General features: G+C 32.7%; 1 protein-coding gene and 1 long non-coding RNA gene across 2 annotated transcripts in view; one reads left to right on the top strand and one right to left on the bottom strand.

Moving 5' to 3' along the window:
• The window catches only part of LOC106101433 (dopamine D2-like receptor), a 59,293-nt gene that overhangs the window by 8,778 nt on the left and 38,207 nt on the right, over window positions 1-12,308 (top strand). The gene's annotated exons all lie outside the window — the stretch shown is intronic.
• On the bottom strand, window positions 2,747-3,249 carry LOC106101493. The gene is made up of 3 exons (XR_001225512.1): window positions 3,100-3,249; window positions 2,938-3,028; window positions 2,747-2,858 (listed from the first exon to the last, which is right to left on the bottom strand). It is a non-coding gene; the product is annotated as an uncharacterized LOC106101493 (long non-coding RNA).

The raw sequence follows: 12,308 nt of genomic DNA, 5'->3' as shown, positions 1-12,308 counted from the left end.
CAAGCCACGTGGCGGAAAAGATATTGCGTCCATCTAGTAAGCTTTTATAACCAAGAAGATCCTAAAGGACCCTACACACTTTGCAGAACAAATCACGCGACTGACACAGACTACATTCATTGTAATCAACGCTCATTTGTTACATTATGCGATGTGAAATGCCCGGAACGTTAAAAATTAAATCACGTGTTTTAAAAACAAAAATAAAACTTTTTAAAGATCGTCAACATATTCTCTCTACATTTAATACGTTGCAGAGTGTGTATGAACCTTTATGTCAAGAGGAAAGGGATAAACGTAAAACGTTAGGAAAAATTGTGTGGCGTAATCCTAACGAAATGTTGCCGCGATGGTCCTTTAGCCGCGTAGTGTTACCTAACGCTACAATAAACTCCATACTGTCCTTTTATAGCGCCTTTATTGTGCAATATGCGTTGTGCACTAACACGTAAACACATTGGTTTTATGTTAACAAATAATAGTTGCATGTGGTGTAAGCAATGTTACAACAAAATGTTTTTGAAAAATTATGGAAATGACGTCACAGAAATCGAACGTTAAATATACAGTCGTAAAGATTAGGGACATGTGTGAAATAAAAACAGTCAAAATGCACTGCGACACTCGTATGTATACGATATAGAGGCGGCAGTATCTGTGGAAGCTAATGGAGTGCACTGGTGAAGAATTTATGGGTGAACGGTTCAGGCGCGCCGCCCTCGCGCGGAAGCAACGCTTTCCATATCTTATTCCTTGCCAACGTTATTTATGACAGAGGGAAATCATTTCGGATCGTTATATTTTTTCTATGAATAGAAACATTATATTATAAATTTAATAAACATCAATATGAACGAGTAAATACACAAATAAAACTGTCATGTACCAAAGAAGTTGTCAAAATTTTAGTTCGAAATTTCAGTGTTTGTAAACTCGTAGATAACGTTTATCACATCCGTTCTCACTTACTATTAAAACTAAATTTGTTGTTGAAGAGGTGATTATTGAATAGTGGTACAGCATCCATAACTCAAAGCCAAAGTAATTGAATCATAGCGGAGACCTGACGTGTCCTTGCGGCGAGTTCCTGGCAATGTTCCAACTACAGTTTGATTAATTGCCAATAAATATATTTTGCTCTCTCGTGTCTGATGGACGAACGTATGTCGTATGTTGTATGTTGACAGAGGAGGAAGCTCTGCGATAATCCTGACTGATGTGGCTTTTGTGGCTGTACTTTAAATATAAATGGGAAGTCTATCGACAAACTCTGCTTCTTTGAATACATTTCAAAGCAAATACAATGCAAGTTTGTAGAAAAAACGATGTTACTTATTTGGGTAGCCTTTTGTCTTTTGAATATTATTTTCACATTTAGGTTTAGTTGTTGGCTAAAATATGAATTTGTACTGCTGTTAAGTGTACAGTGTACATAAGTTTACATAAGTTAGGAAGTGGAGAAGTTTATGTAAGTCGGACGTCAGCGGTTCGCCATAATCCTGACATATTATTCCCGAGACGCGATCCCTCTGCGCCAGTTTTATTTAGCTTTCAAAGCTACATGCAGTTGTTAACTTCCTGGTCAGTTGTTTTGGCAGTTGTTACTGAAGTTATTATAATTTAATAAGTGTATGAAACCGTTCATAATACGTTGACGTAACTAGGTTAAACCAAGGAATACAATAGACATTTAAAAGTTTGTAAAATAAAAATATATCGTGCAATGTAACTTATAGAATCAGAGATAGACGTATAAATTATAGTTGTGGGAACTATGAAGTTAAGGTATATGGTCTATGGGCAACACTATTCAATAGAAAAAATTAGGTTTCTGTCTATTAGAGTGTAGGTTTAATTCTAGCACATGAATGTATCTATAATCCTTATGTTTTTCTATCTGTCTCTCTGGCTCTACAACCGAGGAGACATTTGTTATGTGGTCCAGCCGGGGACTTGACCTACATGTAAGTGAGAACATTGTCCGAGTTTATTTTTCAAGTCTCTCACGCCCGTATTCACAAACGACACTGTGAGGTCTCATAGTGTGCTCGAGCGCATAGGGCTGGTAGAATCAATTCACAAACAACACTTAAGTGCCACAGCGCACTATGCGTTCCCTAAAATGAACGCACAGATAAAGTAGCTCCGCAGCTACTTTAGATAACGCATAGTGTTGGTTGGTAAGAATCTTTCCATGTCTGTCAAAGAAGATGGCACCAAATTTAACTGCCACATACCCTATCATAGTAGCTACTGCTATACTTTATAATATTTTAAGACGCCATGGCATTCCTGAAATTATTAATCATGGAATACTAACAATAATACAATATCTAAACCATGGAACTCAAAGAAGAGAAGAATCTTCATCAGGACTTTATTTAGGAGGATGTTCATAATACGTCATTTCTAGGATACTTAAATAAAATAGGTATAAATAGTAATTTACACAGAAGTAAAGGAAAGTCTACACACCAAATCAAGTCATTAACTTTTCAGTTATCAACCTGTAAACAAGTGAACCAGGAAGAAGCCAGCAAGTTTCATCTTTAATTTCAACTCCTTCCTCATTATTCTGTGAACTTTTTGACCTCCCCTCTTAAGTAATATTGTATAATAAAGACAAATAAAATACTTCTAATATATTAGTTTTTTTTATTAATAAATATCAATTTCTAATTCTAATTTTTCGATTTGTAACTTGTGGATATTTTATTCATATTCCAGGTAGTTTTTTCTTGTTTGAACTAAAACTTTTTCTCTCTCCATTCTCAATTCAAATAATGCCTGGTCATGTTGGGTATTCAATTCAGTTCGATGAATCCGAGCCAGAGTTTCCCTTATTAGGTTTTTATTACCTGTAATACATAAAAAAAACCATTTATAATTTTATAAGTATGATACATATATACACCAGCACTGTATATAGAAACTTACCTTTGGGGGAGTTGAAGTCCTTTGGAGTTTTTTTGGGGAGTGAGACATTCTCCAAATTCTCCAGATAATACTATACATGTATTTTCTAAACCTACAAATTGTATTCGTAATCAACAGTTAACAACGATGATCGTAAAATAATGTATCTAAAATTTCACTTACCACATGGCAACGGCAATAACCGTACAACGTACAAAATAATTAACACGTATCCAAGCAAAATAATGTCTAAACGTATTTATGTTGATTGATTTCTTTTGCAAAACAAACTTGCTTTGAGGTTATTATATTGTTATTAATGTCAACATTTTTTCTGACAGCTATGTAGTGAATTTAGCAAAACAAATGGACCAATCACGGAGCGGTATCTAACGCAGTGTGTTCCCTCAACGAAGTGTTACTTAAGTGTCGTTTATGAATCAGAAGGCTTGCCAAAACGAACGCACTGAGAAATGTTGTTCTTTGCACAGTGTTAGTAGTACGCACAGCCAAGTATTGTTTGTGAATACGGGTGTATGTGTAATGAGGCTATTGAGAATAACTTCTTTTGTTCTTGTGACCAAAATTATTCTTTTCTTTAAAAAAGTTGTATCATTTGTAAGTAAACACACGTAGCGTCTAGGATACTGAAATGTATGATTTGATGATCTTGTTTCGTGAGTTTCGATGAAAGTTAGTAAAACTTAGGTCAAGGTTATCAGGCTTTAATATATGTCTATGACCAAGAAGATGTATATTAAGAGCCTGCGCACACTTTTGACTGAACTATCGCACTACTGTTAAGTCGCATTATGGAATTTAAACTGATGGAATTTGGATCCTTAAAATAAATAAATAACTGTTTAAAATAACTTACTTAAAAAAGATAACTGTAAAAAAAATAGTTTAATAATAAAGTAATATTTGCTATCGGAATGCCAAAATAATCTTGTTCGCAATACCCTTGATTTAGCAAACCACAAATCACGGCAACGCGCACGTCACGTCACGTCACGTCACGTCGAACTCGCGCCGTCATTAGATAGACAGGCTGCGGAAATAAATCCCGTTACGATTCTCTTCCTCGATAATCAGTATCAAGATAGAATCGTAAGAAAACTGTCTTCATCAACCTTCCTCAGATCATATCGATTAAGCTTTCGTTGTTAAAATAAATGAAAATTACTTTTTAAATATCAAAGAAGTTAGTACAACATACAAATCAAACTTAAAAGTTTTATTTTGTATTTTAGTTAAGAAAGTTTAATAAATCAATGTAATTAAATTACTTTTAAGTTACATCTAATAATAATAACATAAGAGAAATCACAAAGCCTTGGAGATAAAACCAATCCCTTGTTCAAACTCGTAAACATTATTGGTTTGTTTGTAAGATTTTTAAATCTCTAATTCTCGATGTTACTATAACTAAATGAACCATTAAAATTTTTAAGAGACGTTCCTTCGTTAAAATTTTCAAGCCAATTAGTGTTTTTTCATGTTCAATGTAGCGTTCACTTGTTAATTGTAGCGTTTCATTCGACGTTCTGCGCAAGTCTTTGTTTTGTGGAAGAAGCTTTCAACATGCCAAACAATTTCACGGAAGAAAGCTGCTGAGTGAACTAGTTTTAATGCATTTTATCTTAAGAATAAGTATTTCATCATTAAACAAATATTTAAACTGGGAATACGGAGAATTAGGAATTTTCCACGTAAAACAAAAGAACGTTAAATTTGAATCGCAACACTAAAACATAGCGTTGTCTCTTTTTTTTCAATGTGAATAAGCGAGATGGCTATATGTTTATTATTGTTATTTAGTTTTAACTTTTATTTCGCAATCATAATTCCAGTAAGATTTTTTCTAGTAATTCAAGATTAACATACGATAGTAGTATGGACTTGGGAAATAAAATTTTATAAGCATTTCTTTTGGCTCACTGCTTAAAGTAGTTCACTCCAACATACTTGAATCGCCTTTAATATTAAAGCGGTTAACTTAAAGACTACAGTACATTTGAACCGTTTTCTTAAAGACTTTTAGCAGTGTACACTTTTTGCATCCGCGCACTTGTTTAGCGTGATTGACTATGGTCACCCATAGCTTCAGGTTCGTTGTATCACTAGAATAAAAAATACAGCCATTTCAAATTGTCACTGTCTTATTCCTTGCTTTTTTTGTAACTAAGTTATTTACACTATTTTAATTGAAAAACTACTTGCACTAGTACATTTTAAATTGTTACATTTTCTCTGTAATACGAGATAGAAGTATTAAAAGAAATCATAATTTACAGTAAAAAAGTTTTCGACAAAACATTTCATAAAAATTCGTATGAATTTCACCGTTCATAAAATATATCGAAGTTCCAGACACGTTGTTGAAATAAAAAAAGTAATTCGTAAAACAATAGGTTAGGAGTATTATTTTAATATTGACAAAGGCACGTTCGGAATGTATCTTTGAGTTTCAGAGTTAGTTCACCTGCTAAAGGCTTTGTCACGTTTGCTGTTTCAGCTTCGGTTCACGATCACACTACACTGAATGTTAATTCTGATGGCTTTTACATTAGATTCTTTAGTGAAGTTTGGATTTTATAAATATCTGCTATTTATTGTTTGTAACTTACAACTTGATGTAGTTAAAGATAAGGCTTATCTTAGATCCATTGTAATTGTGTATTAACCTCATTTTAATATTAAGTTCAAGCTGTTTCTCGTGACTTCAGCCGCGTAAAATTAAAAAATAATTTAAAAAGCATACCTTATGTTATTCACTGATAACGTGGTTTTTAATGGTAAAAGAATTTTTGAAATAGGCCCAGTAGTTTTTGAGTTATTTCAATACGTAAAAAATCAAAAATGCAAATCTTTCCTCTTTATAATGTTAGTACCTATAGAAAATAGACAACATACTTAATTAGATTAAGATTTAAACACCTTTTTAATGATTACAGATTACCTTTTGTATAATCTCTGATTATCTTTTTTTAAATAATGAATTTATGACGTCTATAAATATTAAACAGCATTTCCTAGAAAAAGGCGTCAAACGCTAAAACGATTTATTCGCGCGCTTTGCGATCACTTGCTCTATTTAATTTGCCATCGATATTTGAGTCGAACCATTTAAGTGCACAGATTAATTATAAACAGAGAAACAAATTTATTTTACAAAAAAGAATTTATTCAATTATTGTTAACTTTGTATGAAAGCCATAAAGGTGATAAATCGATAACATGAAATTCTGGTTAACAAATAATGTAACATGTTATGATAAGATACAAAGAACTGTGAAAATAATTAATGAATCTAAGGGACACTTTAAACACTGTTTTGTTGAATTTCCACCTTTAATTTCTAGCGATATAACATCTCTATGTTTAAATACTCTTTACCGAATTTTGCTATCTCGTGCCGGCAGGTGGGGCGGAGGTCGTAAATTAAAACTTTCAGCTTTATTTGAACTCTGCGGAAAATATGGCGGCTCTAAAGCGTGAGACATCGTCGCGCTCCTTTTTAACCCCAACGTTCCTTTTACATTTTTCTAATAACATGGATAATGTGTTAATTTTTTGCCTAGAAAACATTAACAGACAGTATATTGTTACAAATCTACTTTCTTGAGTTTCCACTAAACGACTAAGGATGTTCCAAAATAGTAACTGTTACAAGGAAGTTGGAGTAAATTAAAGTATTTACTGGTAAATGATGTTATAGAGGGATCCTCGACTTACGTCTGTTATTCACGCAGTACTTGAGACTCGAGCGGCCAACAATATTGAGAGCTCTTGCGAAGAGCTGTTTAGTTTCACTCGAACAGGATTTGATTAAGTGTCCGCTATTGTTGGGAAAACGCCTCATTTCATTGCTAAGAAAATTAATATAATTATAATTTATTTTCCCCTGTTTAAGTGTTTTAAAAATAAATTGGTAATACTAGCATAATCTTATTTTACTGATATTATAAATACGAAAGTTAAGATGGATTGATTATTATTATTATATTAGGGTTTGTAGCCTAAGTGACTGAACGGATTTCGATGAAGTTTGGAAAAGATGTAGAGGATAGTCTGGAAGACCACATAGACTACTCACATTTGGTCTTTTTTTTAAATCCACCCGGATGGACTCGCGAGCGAAAGCTAGTGTTAAATATTAATATATCATATTTAATATTAAATTATTATATTAAGACTTTGATAATGATTAATTAATTCGTCAAAGCTTTTAATCAGTAACAATTTTATTGTATCCTAACTTAGCTATAAGTTTAAGTTTTAACAAATCTTTCGTTTATCATAGTTCGATCAGTAAGTTAAGCACCGTTGATAATTTAAACGTGTATAGAATTTGTTATAATGTACTAAGAGCGTACTCTCGCGTAATACTATTTAGTATTACGCGATTTCTGTGACCTTGTATAGAGGCGCACAAAACTCGATTTTTAGTTGTGCAACTAAACAGTTGAATTGGCTGCGAAACAATCGACAATCGCAACATTTGTGCGATAGTTTAGTCACAGGTGTACGCAGTAATTGATGTCAAATTTCCCTCTTGTTGGTAAGCCGATCAATAACTCACTCGCTTTCGAATGGTGTGTCTGAAAGCATACTTCAGTTAGACAAACTTCCTTTCGACAAATGTCAGTTCGCTTCACTAGCATTAACATAACTTATAACTAGATAGCAACGTCCAGATTCACTTACACTTATTAAATGTATGGTAGATGTTTGTTACGTATGTATCTACAAAACGGCTCAATATATTTGGATAAAATCTAGCAAAGATGAAATAGTCTGGAACAACACATAGGCTACTTACTAATTTTAATTTCCACGCTGACAAAGTAACGTGCAAATGCTAGTATGTTTACGAATCTAGACACAATTTGCATTTTAAAAATCTCTTAATGACTTAATTAATTGAATAAGATAGTTTTTATGATCATTTAGTGCTTATTTTATCGTTAATCTGTTAAACTTCGTAAAAGTCACGTATTCTTGTGACACATTGTGACGTCACAGCCCACGCAGTTGTAAGTCTTAAGCGGCTTTCAAAATGGCGTCTAAGTTGTCGGGTTAAAATCAATTTGGGGTCCACACATGTCGGCCGCAGCGTCACGCTGGAACACTTATGGAGTTACAACTTTGATAATAGTTTACGAAGGTTTTACTAAAACGTCTTAAATATTGAACGCTATTTGTTTTTTTCATTGTTGAGCAGTAAATTATTGTAGTTGATTGTATTTTAATTTGTTTAATAAGATATTGCATATGATTATAAATTAAGTATTTCATTATAAATGTCACACTGCTACTGGGTTGCTGAAGTTTCCATTAATTTTATCGTTACCTAATTATTAGTATTAGGGTTGACCGAAGTTTTAACATAGTAAAACTCAAGTTGGGTAGTTCGGAAACGCATATCATGAAGTTATCGATCCAAAAACACTAACGGATGATTAAATGTAGCTGGTTAAACCGTCCATAAATACGAAATTCGACCATCACTAGGGATGCAATGATTTAAGATAGTTATATGGAGAAATGGCGTAGAACATGAAGATTCATATTAAAGTTTAAAATATACTACATATCTTTTGAACTTCTATGTAATTGTATTTTATGTGTGAAAAGAATATAAGTGTAAACAGGGTGCTCCGTAAAATATAAGAAAAAGTTGTGTTAAAACGATCTTAGAGTAAGTACTAAGTTTCAGGGTTGCAATCAGTTTTGCGGCCACATGTTGACCCCAATATTACGATATCCTTTCTACTAAGGAACAACGTTTGCAGTTATTTCAGTTTAAAAAAACTCCTTACTATCAGTATTTCTTATAACAACAAATGAAAGCCAGGCTTTACTATTATTGAATGTTTTAATTTCGTTCTAAAACTTTCTGGAAACAAACTGACAAAACAAAGTTGTTTGTTGTGTAATTTGTTCTAGTTTTGGTATAATTATGCAAACTGTAGGCAATTAGTTTGCGAATAAACAAACAAGTTATCACGTACTTCTGTCAAATAGTTGAGAACAAAGTCCCTGTGTCGAAACTGAACGAAAACAAACAACAAATAACGTTACAAAGGAAAAATAAGACGTTTTGATAATGTAATTAGTGAACTTTAATATTTTTAAAATTATAAATGACTAGCTGTTGCTCGCGACTTCGTCCGCGTGGAATTAGAAAAAAATAGCCTATGTGTTCTACCAGACTTCTCCAAGTCTATGCCAAATTTCATCGAGATCCGTTCAGCCGTTTAGGCTACAAACTCTAACAAACATCCATCCATCTAAACTTTCCCATTTATAATATTAGTAGGATTAAAATTGTCCGTGTATTTTCAAAATTTAAGTGACTGTGGAATATATTCGCTAAGATGTAAGCGAAGTTAACTAGAAATCTCATTAGCGAGGCTCGCGTGTGATTAACGCGAACATTATCGCCGGCAGACCGACACTTAGGTCGCACTAGTGATGTGCCATTTCAATATCGATGCATTGACAAACAACAATCCTCTATTTAAAAAAAAAACACTTTACTAACAGGCAAAACAATCTGGTTATTAAAATAAAATCATTGTGTTTAGTGTAGTACAGTGCTTTTATTAGTTTTTACAAACAAAAAGAATACACATAAAAAGGCGGTACAAATATTAGTAGAAACGCAACAATATAAGTCTGCAATTGAAATTAAAATTTTAATAATATCATGTGTGTTTTGTTAAAGAAAATAATTTTTACATGTCGATAAATATCTCCATTGAAGTGTACAACACTATAAGAGTATTGCAATCAAGGATAATGATCAGCTATTAAGACGCAGGTAAAAGTGGGACAGGCTGGCTTCAGGGCACAATAGGCCGCTCCGTACTCGACTCTATCTAATGTCTCATACAGTTAATTATGTAATTACCTATTTACCTTTGTGTGTTATTTCACATATCGATATTGCTATTATAAAAACAATGCACTAAAAATTTATGTAATAATAATTTACAATTAAGTATTGGCTGAAGAGAAACAAAATTCCTCTCAACGAGGCTCTTGTTTACTGTTTGCTTAGGAAATTTGATGAATATTTGTGAAATAACATTGTTTCACAATATTCAAGAAAATTTCCTGTTCTGTCCCCATTAGCCATACTGTAGCAATACGTTCTAATTCAAAGTGTAGCCGCGAGGAAATACAATCAGACTTCTTGGCAATACACCAAGAGGGTTCAACACTTCAAAAGCTTAAATTAAAACGATACTCTTTGCTGTCTTATTTGTTGATATAACGTGAAGTTTTAATGTGTATATATTACTGTCGCCGATGACTTCGTCCGCGGTTTTAGAAAACATACAATGTAAAAAAACTACGTATCCCTCGGGAACCTGGCATATTTCATGAATGAACTTTACCTCATCTGATACTTAAGACTTTGTTTTATATCTGTTTCAAATTTCAATAACATATGTTACCACTGCAGAATTATCGAGAATACATGAAAAAATAAAATAAATTAATCCCATGGGAACCGTAACTATTTCCGGCATCAAAAATAATCGATGTGTTTTTCCAGACTATCCTCTACGTCTATGCTAAATTTATTCAGATCCGTTCATCCGTTTAGACTACAAACTCTAACTTTCATCCATCCATTTCTAAACGCACTTTTTATAATACAGTAAACAAATATTGTAACAGTAATTAATAAATTATTTTCATTCATTCTGACTTCAAATTACCAAAGAATTAAAAATGATTTAGTTTTTTAAAGGATGCTTCATTTTTAAATTCAACAATCTTTTGTCATTTTAAATAATTACCTCAAATAAAGATACATAATTTAAAAAATTGACAAATGATTTTTAAATAATAAAATCGTTTAAATTTAGAATTCTAATTCTTTTTTTAAATCAAAAAATTATGCATTCTTTTCATGTTTGTAATTTTATTACCCGTAATCACAATATGGACCTACCCAATTATTTACATTACAAATATTTTAATTATTAGTTTTATAGCTTTAGCTGTTAAATTTTATGGTCTAGAAGTATATACCAAGTAAAAAAGTATAAAACATATTTACCTTGCGGTAATAAATAAAAACAAAATAAGTAGTTAGTGTTTTTATAGACTTTTATAAAACAATGTCAAGGCCCTTGAAACCAAAATCTATTTTAATTTCAACTTTTACTTCAAGTGGTATGACTTTTCGTTAATTTCAACCACCATCTTGTACCATGTTGTACAATAAATACAAAAATTAAAGACCAGGTCCATATTTTTTAAATGATAAAAACATAATCTGGCAACCTGCCAGCTACTTGTATTGTAACTAATGCAAAGATAATACTAATTACTAGCAGTTCCCGTGCGACTTCGCCCGCATCAATATCCATTACACTGAGTAGATACAAACACAATTTTTATGATAAAAATTAATATTTGCCAATCCCTAAACTTGAGCTGTGCCAAACTTTCCGCCGTAAAATATATTACTTACTAGCTTTCGCCCGGGATTTCGTCCGCGTATGTAAAAAAAGTAAGTAACCAATGTGTTGTTCGAGACTATCCTCTACATCTGTGCCAAACATCGTTAAATACTTAAGGCGGTTAACTTTAACAAACATTCATCCATCTAAACTTTCGCATTTATCATATTGTAAGATTTATTAAGTTCGCATTTTATAAGCCACCGGAAAATTGTGTCTCAATAACTGTTTTGAATCCCAGAAGTTTAAGTTCCCAGTTTAAGAAAAATGTATTTGAAACACTATCTTAGTTTTTATTTTTTATATATATATTTTTTTTAACTCTACATCAGATGTTACACCGTCTTTCGATTTGAAGACGCATATATTTGATCTAATAAAATAAATTCGATCAGAAAACATTGCGATTTGACATAAGTGTTATAAACAGCATAAACAAGAATAGACAGTGACGAAACAATTCCCATCGGAAGCTTCGATATAACGGTGTATTAGATAAGCGGGGCAATACGCGGACGCTTCCGGTTCATTGGTTGAATCACGCTGATCGTGACACGTTGCCCGGTAACACGCTACTACGTAACACGCTGCTTCGTAGCACGCTACTACGTAACACGCTGCTTCGCAACACTTATCACGCTACGGAGTGGTGCTATTGTTGCTCCTTGTAAACGCGTCACGCTGTCGACTTAACACGCTGTTCTCTTGCAACTGCTATTACATCTTTGCCAATGGAATTTAAAAACCTAAAATACATTGTAAATGTGATCTAAATAATTTAAACTAACATTGCACCATTCTGGAATCTAACATAAGCATCAACGCGCAATATCTATGATCGATACAATAATTTATTGCTATTTGTTTGTTTTGCAGGGTTTGAAAAAGCGCCCCCAATCGGGTCGA

This window comes from Papilio polytes, unplaced genomic scaffold, assembly GCF_000836215.1.
Source record: "Papilio polytes unplaced genomic scaffold, Ppol_1.0 DF823980.1, whole genome shotgun sequence".
Lineage (NCBI taxonomy): Eukaryota > Metazoa > Arthropoda > Insecta > Lepidoptera > Papilionidae > Papilio > Papilio polytes.
The sequence above is the reverse complement of the archived record's forward strand: the minus strand, read 5'-3'. Positions and strand labels throughout refer to the sequence as shown.